The following is a 13,377-nucleotide window of genomic DNA, read 5'->3' as shown; positions in this document are numbered from 1 at the left end:
CAAAGTGCTGGGATTACAGGCATGAGCCACTGCGCCCAACTAAAAAGCAGGATTTTATTATCTAATCAATATTTTATGATTCTGACAATTTCTATTTTTAAGATATTCTGCAATGAATAGATCTGACTCAACTCTTTAGGCTGTCAAATGTCCTCCATATCACTTCCCAGTCTTAGCATATTTCAAATCTTTCATCTATTCCTTTTTTCAGAAGATTCCGTATCAATGTACTCCTTCTCCATATGCTATCCCAGCTGCGTTTTAGTTTGATGTAAAATACTGGAAAAACTTTCTTTCTTTTCTCCCCCAAGACAGCCTACTCTGTCGCCCAGTCTGGAGCGCTGTGGTGTGCTCACAGCTGTAATCCCAGCACGTTGGGAGGCCGAGGTGGGTGGATCACAAGGTCAGGAGTTTGAGATCAGCCTGGTCAACATGGTGAAAAACTCTTAACACCACGTAGCCTCACCCTACGCACACACGATCACCACCACCACTATTTATTCCACATATACGCATTGAGTGACTGTGCTGCACCAGATGCTATCCTAGGTGTTAGGGATACAGCAGTGAACAAAATAGGCAAAACCCCTTGTGTAAGCTTACAATCTAGGGGAAGAAAGATGAACAAATAAAGGAGGAAAATATAATTAGTATTTTAAGTGGTGAGAACTACTAAGGAGGAAAATAAGGTAAGAAAAGGAATTGGACATTGGAACAAAGACCTGAGAAAGGAGAAAGCAAGAAACACAGATATCTGGGAGAGGAAGAGTATTTTCAGGTGGAGGGAACAGTATGTCTAAAGGTTCTGGGGCAGGATCATGCCTGGCATATTTAAGAAAACAGCAAGAAGGTCATGATGGCTGGAGCAGAGTCAGGGAAAGACTACGGCAAAGCTGGTCAGAAAGGTGATAGGGATATATTAGTCAGCTTTGCTGCAGTAACAAATGACCCCTACATCTCAGTGACATACAATAACAAACATGTATTTCTTCTCATGCTATGCACTGTGGTGTGGATGAGCTGCTGCAAGTCCTCTTATTCCGGGACCCAGGCTGAAGAAGCAGGCCCTATTTCACACGTACCACTTTCACAGCAGAGAAAAAAGCAGGAGAGCTAACGGAACTACATAATGCTTCCTAACTTTCTCCTTGGTACTGACATATTGTGTCTCCTGCTGACATTCTATTGGCCCAAGCAAGTAAGTCAATCCTGATAATGGGGGAGGGATTCTCTGCCTGATTGGCAGTAGGTGGGAATGTATGATCCTCTTACAGGTACAGGAGGTAATGGCTGGGAAGGATATAATTGGAAACAACTATATAATATGCCACCAAGGGGTCTAGGTCATGTATTAGGACCTCGGCTTTCACTCTGAATGAGGTGGAGAGGTACTGGATGGCTTTGAGCTGAGAAGTTACTTTACTCCATCTGTCCCCACAATTTAAGGATCAATATGGCTACTGTGTTGAGAAAAGACTGCAACAAGGAAAAGGCTGAAGCAGGAAATCCAGTTGAGAGACATTTAAAAATCCATGGGAGAGATGAGAGTGCTTAGATCAGGGAGGTGAAAGTGAGATGGGAAAAGTGATTGGATTCTGGCTGTTTTGTTAAGTAGACCCAATAAGATTCACTGGTGACTTGAACATATCGCTTATGAGAAGGATAACATCAATGAATTTTGCCTAAGAAATTGAAAGCATGGAGTTGCTATTTATTGAGATGGAGATCCCATGGAAAGAGCAGATTTGAAAGAGAAGTTCAGGAGTTCAACTGAAGGTATATGAAGTTAGATTGCAAACTAGACTATAAACTCTGTGAGCATGGGGATTATATTTTCTTTCCAATTTTTGTAACCCCTGTAACTAGCACAGTGAACATACTTAAAAAAAAAAAAAAAAAAAAAACTTAGATTTATAACTCCTTGGTCCTCCTTCCCTTCTGCCATGCTTAGCCTATGAATTTCCAGTCTAAACGAAAGGCTTCTGCCTAATGGTCTGTGGAATAATCTGTATGCATGCTGTATTAGTTTTCTCTTAATGCTGTAACAAATTACCACAAATTTTGTGACTTAAAACTACACAAATCTGCTATCTTACAGCTTTGTAGTTCAGATGTCTGACACAGGTCTCACTGGCTTAAACCAGGGAGTCAGCAGGGCTGCATTCCTTTCTTTCCAGAGCCTCTAAGAGAGAATCTGCTTTCCTGCCTTTTCCAGTCTCTAGAGCCCACCAGCATTTCTTGGTTTGTGGCTCCATCCTCCAACTTCAGAGTCAGAAGAGAGAGTTAAGTCCTTCTTACATAGCATACTCTGACCTCTCATTTCTCTTTCACTTTTAAGGACCCTTGTGACTACATTGGGCCTACCTAAATAATCCAGGATAATCTCCCTCTGTTAAGGTCCACGATCTTAATTTCATCTGTGACTTTACTTCTTTGCCATATATGGTAACATATCCACAGGTTCCAGGAATTAGGAAGTGCTGCCTTAGAATTAAACTTGAATATCAGTTTATAATCATCCTCCAAATAATCAAAATAAACAAGTGTCCTGTTCTTTTCAAATGCTGCTATTAAATGCTCTGTAGATAATTTGAGTTTCCAGTTTTCAGGGAAAACCAAAGTCAAATTTTCGGCAATAAATTAGGCACCAAAATTGGAACGTACATTAATGCATGCTGCCTTGCCTGAACTGCTCACTTACTACTTTCACAAACGTTAATTGACTACTGTCTAAATTACTGACTGGTGACTAAGGGCAAAGTGACCTAGTGACTGGTGACCAGGTACTAGTGACCAGGTTGTTCTAAAGGCTTTTAGGGGTATTAATTCTTCTTCAATAAAAAGCATAATATCTCAATTTCTAGGCACCACAGACAGAAACATTCATAAGCGGAAGTGAGCCAGGTGAATATAGTCTAAACTGAAAGGAAAATGGTTACTTTGGGAGGAGCCACCTTATATTGTATTTCAGTTTCAGGCAAAATTTTGCAGTTTATTTTAGTAATTGTAAATAATAAAAATCCTACCAACATTATGTATAGAAAATAAATCACTTTTAATTGGGGGTATCGAAACCAAATGAATAATATACTCTGTATAACTTCAATAAACACATTTATTCAAGGTTTATTTTTTATGTAGATCTTTCTTTTTTTTTTTTTTTTTTTTTTTTTTTTTTTTTGAGACGGAGTCTCGCTCTGTCGCCCAGGCTGGAGTGCAGTGGCCGGTTCTCAGCTCACTGCAAGCTCCGCCTCCCGGGTTTAAGCCATTCTCCGGCCTCAGCCTCCCGAGTAGCTGGGACTACAGGCGCCCGCCACCTCGCCCGGCTAGTTTTTTGTATTTTTTAGTAGAGACGGGGTTTCACCGTGTTAGGCAGGAGGGTCTCGATCTCCTGACCTTGTGATCCGCCCGTCTCGGCCTCCCAAAGTGCTGGGATTACAGGCTTGAGCCACCGCGCCCGGCCAGATCTTTCTTTTTAAAAACAAATTCCCAATAAAAGATATTACTTCCAAATTATAGCAGGACTTACTGAAGTTTTTTTTCATAAAATTAATTGAATATTTCAGTGAATGTGTTATATTTAACAAAACTTTTTCTATTAAGTTGCTTATTAAAAGATTATGAAAAAATTTTCAATACCCAATCCTACTTTACTAAGATTACTTTGAAATGTGCATAACATTTTTTCTGTTCCCAGCTGAAATCAATTTGTAATTATTAAGAGCAGCAGAAGAGGACAGGTGCGGTGGCTCATGCCTGTAATGCCAGCACTTTGGGAGGCCGAGGGGGGCGGATCATGAGGTCAGGAGATCAAGACCATCCTGGCTAACACAGTGAAACCCCTGTCTCTTTTAAAAATACGAAAAAAAAAAATTATCCAGTCATGGTGGTGGGCGCCTGTAGTCTCAGCTACTCGGGAGGCTGAAACAGGAGAATGGTGTGAACCCAGGAGGCAGATGGAGCTTGTGGTGAGCCGAGATTGTGCCACTGCACTCCAGCCTGGGTGACAGAGTGAGATTCCAATTCAATATATATATATATATATATATATATATATATATATATATATATATATATATATATTTCATCTACTCCTAAAATAAAGGTTATGCCTAACCCAGTGGCTTGTGTTTTGACTGGTTTTCAAACCACTAGAGCTGAGTGGATTTCAAAATAGAAATTTTGGAAGGTAACACTTAGAAATCTTTAAGCATTTTTATTAAAAATATTTTTGATATTAAAACTACTTATTTTCTTTGTAAATTAATTTACCCATTTGAGAACACCTTTTGCCATCAATGCACAAAGGTCACATTTTCTAGATTCTATGTTAACCCCAACAGATATTAGAGGTTGACATTGGGTAAGTCCCCTGCATAACAGATAAAAACCTGTGATGGTGCACCACTTGATTACGAGGACCACTGCATTCACAGCTGTCTACGATCTGCTTCCAAACTAACTCTCCAACTTGCCCATGACTGTATCCTTTTATGATGCTTCTATTATTCAGGAGGTTAACTACCAAAGATGAAGGCATAAGTAACATAAATTAAATTGTCATAATACAGTGATTTAAACAGCTATTAATTGCCTCTCTTCACTTTATTCATGTAATGCATTGTGAAAGTTGTCAGAATCGGTATGGAGCCACTTGTGTTAAAAACCCTGACAAACAGAGCTAGGGAAGGCCATGAAGGGAGTGTATGTCACAAATGCCAGATAACAAGAACTATCACAAAAGACTATACAAAACCACAACCTTGCATAAAGGTCATTGCCACTCTACACACACACACACAAAATACTTCTGCAAGGATATCTGCCCAGGAACTGCCTGTCCAACCTTAGACTGGTGCCACCCTTGTCACTGATTCTCTAGCCAAGGATAACTATCTGAAGACAATGATATAATCCTCACTTTTCCTTTAAAAACCTTTGTCTTCTTTTATCTCCTTGAATATGCATATAGTTTACCACTGCGTGTGTCTTCCCATTGTAATGCGTATTCCCAAATAAACATTTTATTTTAGAGAGTCCCCCCCTCTGTTTGCTATCTAGGTTGACAACACACACCTGTTTACATACTCTCATCTGTTGCCTGTGTGTATGTGTGGCTTATTCCCAGCCAAGAGATCTTGATTATGAAAGACCTTGTAGCACTGGCACCTTCTCTTTAACTGGAGTCTTCCTTACAAAAGTCTTATCTTCTCAGATCTTCTTCAATTAGCTGACCTCATCTAGGTGATCATCATCCTCTTTCCTCTTCCCAAATAATTTACAAGCTCATCATGCTGGCCTTCCATTTTCCTATATTTATTCATGTATTTATTTATTTATTTTAATTGAGACAGAGTCTCGCTTTGTTACCCAGGCTGGAGTGTAATGGCGTAATCTTGGCTCACTGTAACCTCTGCCTCCTGGCTTCAAGTGATTCTCCTGCCTCAGCCTCCCAAGTAGTTGGGACTACAGGTGCCCACCACCATGCCCAGATAATTTTTTATCTATTTTTTAATTATTTATTTATTTATTATTTATTTATTTATTTATTATTTTATGGGACAAATTCTCACTCTGTCGCCCAGGCTGGAGTGCAGTGGAGCGATCTCGGCTCCCTGCAAGCTCCTCCTCCCAGGTTCACGCCATTCTCCTGCCTCAGCCTCCCGAGTAGCTGGGACTACAGGCGCCCGCCACCACGCCCGGCTAATTTTTTGTATTTTTAGTACAGACGGGGTTTCACCGTGTTAGCCAGGATGGTCTCAGTCTCCTGACCTCGTGATCTGCCCGCCTTGACCTCCCAAAGTGCTGGGATTACAGGCGTGAGCCACCGCGTCCGGCCAATTTTTTATTTTTTAGTAGAGATGGGGTTTCACCATCTTGGTCAGGCTGGTCTTGAACTCCTGACCTCAGGTGATCTGCCCGCTTTGGCCTCCCAAAGTGCTGGGATTATAGGCACGAGCCACTGCACCCAATCTTTTATTTTATTTTTAAGAGATGAGGTCTGGCTTCGTTGCCCAGGCTGGTCTAGAACTCCTAGCCTCAAGCAATCCTCCTGCCTCAGCCTCCCCAAATACAGGAATTATAGGTGTGAGGTACCTCTCCAGTGATATCTTTTAAAACAAACAAACAAACAAACAAAGATTTAGAATAAAACCCAAGACTAACATTTTGGGTCTCTGGTAAATGTGTCTCCAAGAGCTACTGATTCTCAGTAAATCTTCACTAAGACCCTGGTTAAGCTTCAAGATTCTCCTGGGCCCTTCAGCCATATTTTGGCAAGTATACAACATCCACCCCTAGAGACAACTATTCCTACAATGTCTATTAGTCTATTCTCTCGTTTCTTTCCCTCCATAACTATTTCCACTTCTTTCCAAGATTGAATACTCACTTATTTGAGTAGATGCTATCCTATTACTTCTCCCTTCCAAATATCTCCTGAATTCCAAGCCCTTCTCTCCCACACCCTCCTCTGGTTCAGGTCTTTAACATGTCCTCCAAAACTGGAGCTCCAACCCTGTTTTGTGCCATGAACCTTTGGCAGCCTGGTGAAGCCCATGCATCAAATAAAAACATGGAATTACAAAGAAGACAGATTATATGGAAATATAGGTATTAAAATATGTTTTAAATCATGATATAATAATTTGTACTTCTTTATTAACACATTAAATAACAAAATCTAGCAGTGGTTCTAATAACTACCTTAATTGTGAGGTAATGATGAGGATAAATAATATATTTACAATCTCTATAACGTAATATGAAAAGAGTTGCTGGCAAAATCACAGGCCTGTGAATACTACTGTGGTTTGTTACCAATTGCATACATTTCAATCGGTGGTTAGTGAAAATAAATATGTAATTTAAAAAATCCACAGATTCTCCTCCCCGAATCCTCTGCCTTAGATCATGGACACTTAACTGGCCTCTCTGCCTCTGTTCTAACCAGAACAACTACTCAAGAGGCCAACCTCAGAGCACTTCAAAAATGCCTCTCTTATCAAGTCTCTTCCCTGTATAATGACTTTTGTGGGTCCCTATTATTCACAGTAGCATTCTCTTCCAGATTGTAGAAATGGAGCTCATTTGAAATACATTCCTGGACCTCCTTTGATTTTGGAGGTCTGGGGTGAGCCTGGGACTCTGTATTTTTAAAAGCATTGTGAGACAGTCTTGCACTGGTGGTCTACACACCAGACTTTGCAAAACAAAATAGACTCCGAACGCATATAAGTATGGCCTTTGATACCTTCACAGTCTGCCTCACTGTGTCAACCTTTCCAGTTCTATTCCATCCTCGTACGGTTTCCATTCATTCCCAAACAGTCCAGGACTTTCCCACCTCCCTCTCTGGAGAATGGGCTTCCCTCCCACCCCTCCTGCTGCTTCTGGTCCACACCATACAGGCATCTCTCTGCTTGCTTCAATCTTACTCATCATTCAAGGTCAAGAGGAACTTTTTCCCCAAAGCCTGAATTCTCCCTGACTTCGTCGCTCAGGCTGAAACAATCTTGTTCTCCCTGACACTTTCCAATCATACTATGTGTAATTATGTCAGGTCTCTGCAAAGGCAGGGGGCTTCAAACTCAGAGCTTCCTAAGAGATTGCTGTGAATTCGTTTAGCATTCACCATACACAAGAAGAAGGAGAAAGTATTGACCAACAATTTAGGTACTAGGTAAACTAGTCACTAGGGGAATAAGACAATGTCCTTACTTTCAAAGAGTTTGTGTTCCCTGTTCATCTTCCTCACTGTTTATCTACTCCAGCCCTTTCTGAACAGTCCTGAAGTAATCTATTTCAGCCCACATTAATCTTTTATTCTTTGACCCCCGCCCCTAGACGGATAATCAGAATCAGCCTATTTTGGCATTCATTCATTCATTCACTCACTCAGTCATGGTTTATTGAGCTCCTACTATGTGCTAGGCAATATGATAGTCACTGGGTATACGTAACATGGGAACAAGACAGTAATGCCCTCGAAGTTCTTAGAGTGTCGTTAACCGCTCTCTCGTTGCTATTTTTGTCTCCCTCGCTAGGCTGGAAGCTCTTTGAAAGCAAGGAAAGACTTGTATTTTTTGTAGTCTTCACTGCCACTAACCTAGCACATTGCTGACACAGCGAGTGTTCAAATACCCTTGAAAGAGTGAGTAAAATACTTCTTTTCCACGCCGCCTTTCCCATTCAGAGCTTCCCTTACCTGATACTGCTGATCTGAAGGAAAAGGAGCCTCTTTGCAGTGCCCTCGGGAAAAGCTCCTTCGAGAGCTGGAGGTGGGAGTTTGACTCTCCTCTCTCAGAATAACAAATCGCAAGGGCGCAAACGGCAGCAACTCTGCCGACTGTTGCTAGGACGCATCCGTCGCTAAGAGAGAAGAGGCGAGTCCTCTGCGAGATTGACAGAGAACCTCTACCAATACAGTGTCCGCTTCCTAACAGTCTCTTTCAAAGCAGGCTTGTGATTGGTTGCCACGATGTGACGTCACTTAACGCTAACGGGTGAGGCCAGCAGCTTTCCACTACTAAGGAAAGAGTTTTGTGGCTTAGGTATATTGATGGCAGTGGCCCGGCCTGACCCCAGGTCTGACAGGCTCGGTCCATGCCTCACACCCACCGCAATCTCACCCAGAGAAGAATCTTTTTGGGGTGTGGACCCTAGTAACCAGGAGAGGAGATGTTAAGAAGTCTGCCCACTCAGAATCCTTTCGGGCAGCTTTCCTGCCCACCCTGGAGCTGGGCCCTCCTAGGGAGTGGAGAGGAAGCTGCGCTCCACTGAGTGTCGTGGGCGCCCCAGAACCCTAATGGGTTACATTTCCCTCTTATCAGAATAACTTTTGTTTATAATTTGATTCAAGCTTAAGTATGAGTCTCCGGGGAAGAAACTTGAATCCGTGAGTAATCCAAGGTTCATTTTAACTGTGATTAGAAGTCCTGTGGGATTCATACAGTGAAGCTTAACTCTCTGAACACTGTTCTCCTCCTTTCCCTTAAAAAACATTATAACTGCCTAATTTGTAAAGTGGCAGAATTTAATAAAGTAATGTAATTGGCTGCTGTAATTGGTCTAAATTAATTTTTACACTCATTTTAAATAAAATAATTGAGAAGAGGCTGATCATTTATAACATATGGGACTTTAGGGGGCTGGCGCGGTGGCTCACGCCTGTAATCCCAGCACTTTGGGAGGCCGAAGCGGGCAGATCACGATGTCAGGAAATCAACACCATCCTGATTAACACAGTGAAACCCCATCTCTACTAAAAATACAAAAAATTAGCTGGGCATGGTGGTGCGCGCCTGTCAGTCCCAGCTACTCGGGAGGCTGAGGCAAGAGAATTGCTTGAACCTGGGAGGTGATCGTTGCAATGAGCCAAGATCCGTCTTAAAATAAATAAAGAAATAATAATAATAACGTCCTAATTTGTAAATTGGCAGAATTTAATAAAGCAATGTAATTGACTGCTGTAATTGGTCTAAATTAATTTTTACATCCAATTTAAATAAATCTTTAATTGGGAAGAGGCTGATCATTTATAACATATGAGACTTTAAGGATCCTGAATGAAGACTTTTACATAATGTGCAGAAAGATCATATAGATTCTTTCAAATTTCTGAAAAATTTGTGTTCACAAAATTCAAATAACTTTTACAATACAAATTATGAAGGAAAAAAAACGGAAAAAGAGGTATTATCTAAACATTCTGACAACTTTTTTCCAGCTTGTCCACTCCCAGGCACTGGAAGATTTGTTTTCCCCTGGGCTCAGTCTTGAGTCTTCTTTTCTTACTCTTCGCACTCTCCTGGTGGCATCAGCATCATATATTCCCCTTAGCTTCAGCCATTACCACTAAACATGCCAGACTTCCATTTCTACATTCTCAGCCTAACATATCTCTTAAATTCCAGACCTGAATTTCCTCTAGCTACTGGACATTTCCAACTACCTGTCTAGTTCAGTTCATGTTGTTTAATAGATGCTAAATAAAGATTAAATGTAGTGAAGGAATGAATTGCCATAGCACCACAACTTAGCAGAGCCAAAGTCAACTCATTTTCTTTCAGGAAACTGTTTTTCCTTCTTTATTTCCTACCCTAGGTAATAGTGTCATTGTCCATCAGTTGCAAAACGAAATGTGAAAGTCATCCTTGACTCCTCTTCTACTGCCCACAGTCAACATATCATTAAGTCCTGTCATTTTTCTTTCTTAACTCTCAAATAATCTATTTTCTCTTAGCCATCCTCTGCCTCTGCCTTATTTCAGATACGCCTTGTCTCTCACCTAGACGGTAGCAATAGTCTTTTGACTTGTTCTATCTCTTTCCCTCTAATTTATTTGCCAAGTTGCCACAGAATTTTCCAAATCATAGTTTGAATTCTGACATCACCCTGCTTAAATACGCTCAAGCTGGCATATGAAACTCTGTATAAACAGGGTTCTGCAAGACACTGGAAATAAATCTGAAAGGTAATTAGTTATTTTTCTAACCTCATTTCCTGCCTCCATCCCCAGCCCAACCCACATTTTAGTCCACTGCTTCTTAATTGAAGACCCATAACAGCCAAGGAGCAGGAAATCACAGGGGCCAGGAGTGAGTAGTAGGTTGATGGAAAGAAGGGTTATAACATGAAATAGACTCCTGCAACTGAGATATATTTGTTTCATATAAATAATTTATGAAGTTTTTGCATTTGGCTCTGCAATGAATTCATGTTTGTTTCAATTTTTAAAAAAATGTCTAAAGCCACTATTAACTAAAATTGACAGAAAATTGAATAAACACAAAGAAACCTTAGGCAACTGTGACATGCTCATCCTGTGGTTTTGCACAGCCCCTGACATACTGCTGTGCAGGTCCAGGAGTGTGTGGGTCTCAGGCTGAGAGTCAGAGCTCTGGTTACCCAGCTCCTGACTGGTCCCCATGTGCTGTGCTGGGTTACAACTGTGTGTCTGCTTATTCCGCTGCCTCAATTTCTGCCTCTACCTCCATCTGCAATGCCTTTCTTCATCCTCATTACTTGGTAAATGACTATTTTTCAAGACCCAATTCAAATGTCACCTTCTCTGTCCAGCCATATAGGCACTCAGTAGAATTAGACACTCTTTCCTCTGTTTTTCCATTATAGCAAGTATTACATTGTGTTGCAATAGCTTGTTTACATAGATGTCTGCCCCTCTAGACTTTAAGGCAGGGATGGTGTCTCATTACTTTATATTTCCTTTACATCCTTTATATCACACTGTCATATAGTGTCAAACACAGGTTTTGGTTTGTTGTTGTTTAGAGAGGGGATCTCACTATGTTGTCCAGACTGGTTTTGAACTTCTGGGCCCAAGCCTTGGTGTCCCAAAGTACTGGGATTATAGGTGTGAGCCGCCATGGCCGACTGGACATAGGTATTTAATGAAGCATATATTTAATTATGTAATTGATTTACTATTCTTGCAAGTAAATCTAAAAGAAGCTCTCTAACAGAAGCTTCTTTGTATTTTTCTAAATAATTTGCTTTCCATAAAAAAAAAATTATAATCCTTCACGGTCAGATTTAAGGAAGTAAGAATTATAACCTTGTGATCTGGCTGAGACAACAAGCCCTTCTGTCATCTTTTCTTTAGAGACATGCCAAGGGGATGTCCATTTGATGGAATGAGCCATAAGTCACAATACTAAGAAAGTAAAAGTTAAATTGGAAATGTTTAGAAATTTCTTCATGTTACAAATTCATGATTGATTGACTACCTGTTCTTTCATGGGAGTGGTCAGAAATGAAATACCATCATGGTAGCTAGTGGATATGTCCATGCTCTTCCAGGGGAGGTTGAATTGAATTTCCCTGAAACTTGAAGATATGTAAAAATTAATTTTAGTTTTATTGATTGAGCAAACATGAGTCAAGAAATCATAATTGAAAATATTTCCCTGATTCTTTAAGGACATCTTGATAAGTTTCAGATTGAGTTTACAAAAGGATCATCTGATAAATTGATATGAGGTAGATTTTTACTACTTATTATTTTGGTGAGGGACTCATCCTTTTTATGGATTATTTTTTAAAGAGTTAGCGCAGGACTCTTTAGGCGTGGAGGACCCTATTTTATGCCTGGAAGGGAGAAGTTTTCTTGTTTGAGCCCTAAACTGCTGGGATTACTACATATTTTCCAAGCACTTGGGGAAACTACCACAACCTATTGCATGAGGAAGCGAGAAGCATTTGAAGAGTACTCAGCTTCAGAAAGGAGAAAAAGAGACAAAAAAGCCTGACCCTGGGACGAAGATTTAGCTGTTGGAAGAAAGGGCGAATTTTTGCAATTCTAGAAAAAAATGGACTAGAACATTAATGAGAAATTAGGATCTATTCAACATTAAAGTCAGGAGAAAGGCATTCTTAACTGCACAGAATGGCTTGAGTCTACTGGAGACTAAGGAGGACACAGGCCCCACATGGCTCCAGAATTGCTGGCCCTTCCCATAAGAGAAGGCAGGGCTCCAGCACTCATCTGCAGTCTGCAGGCAGCAGGTATCTCCAGAAGGGCCAAAGAGAGAGCTGTGGAGGTAAAAACAGGGCCATGTGGTAGCAGAGTGAACTTACTTGTCAGTATGGCTGAGACTTAACTCCCTACACCTAGAAATAGTTGGTGGTGGGAGAGTCATTGTATGGTAGTGATAGACCTACAATATCATAAAGCATTAAAAGTCAGTGAATATCAGTTTTACATGTATAATTTTTATTGTCATTAGAACACTTAAATATTGTTTAAAGTGAAGTCACTCAACTATTGTATTTAAATAAGGAAATTATGTTGAAGCCTAGATTTGTCACTTTCTGCATAGGTGACATTAAACAAGTTATTAAACTCTCTAAATCTCATCTGCAAAATTTGGGATGATAATGCTTTCATCAGAGCCAGGCCAGATAAAGGGCAAGAGCAACCACATTGAGTAACCAAGGGTGAGGGCAACCAATGCTGCCCTAAGGGGCATTCTTCAAAAGATACCAAACTTCCCTATAGTGAATTGTGAATAGGTTGTCAGTTAGTTTGGGTTTCCATAGGGAAAATTTTACATGCCAGGAGAGACATAAATGTATTCTTCTCTCAACCAAATAGCTTCAGATTTGAAATAAAATCTATGTTGAAAAATTTTGCCATTAAAGGTAACAATCATGAGGGTCAACCAAAAGGCAATACTCCCATTCCTGAGTTCATCCTGCTTTGATACCTACATTTTGATTTAATTTTTAATTTTTTCAAGACGGAGTCTTGCTTTGTCATCCAGGCTAGAGAGCAGTGGTGTGATCTTGGCTTACTACAACCTCAGCCTCCCAGGTTCAAGTGATTCTTGTGCCTCAGCCTCCTGAGTAGCTGGGATT

General features: G+C 40.6%; 1 protein-coding gene across 1 annotated transcript in view; it reads right to left on the bottom strand.

The window, feature by feature from the left end:
• WDR63 (WD repeat domain 63) overlaps positions 1-8,377 on the bottom strand; it is a 73,686-nt gene extending 65,309 nt beyond the window's left edge. Inside the window, exon 1 of the mRNA XM_030912985.1 lies at positions 8,207-8,377. The gene's annotated coding sequence lies outside the window, so the exon portion shown is untranslated. The remainder of the gene's footprint in view (positions 1-8,206) is intronic.
• Positions 8,378-13,377: the final 5,000 nt, after the last annotated feature.

This window comes from Rhinopithecus roxellana, chromosome 12 (assembly GCF_007565055.1).
Source record: "Rhinopithecus roxellana isolate Shanxi Qingling chromosome 12, ASM756505v1, whole genome shotgun sequence".
Taxonomy (NCBI): Eukaryota; Metazoa; Chordata; class Mammalia; order Primates; family Cercopithecidae; genus Rhinopithecus; species Rhinopithecus roxellana.
This window is presented reverse-complemented; position numbering and strand designations above follow the sequence as displayed.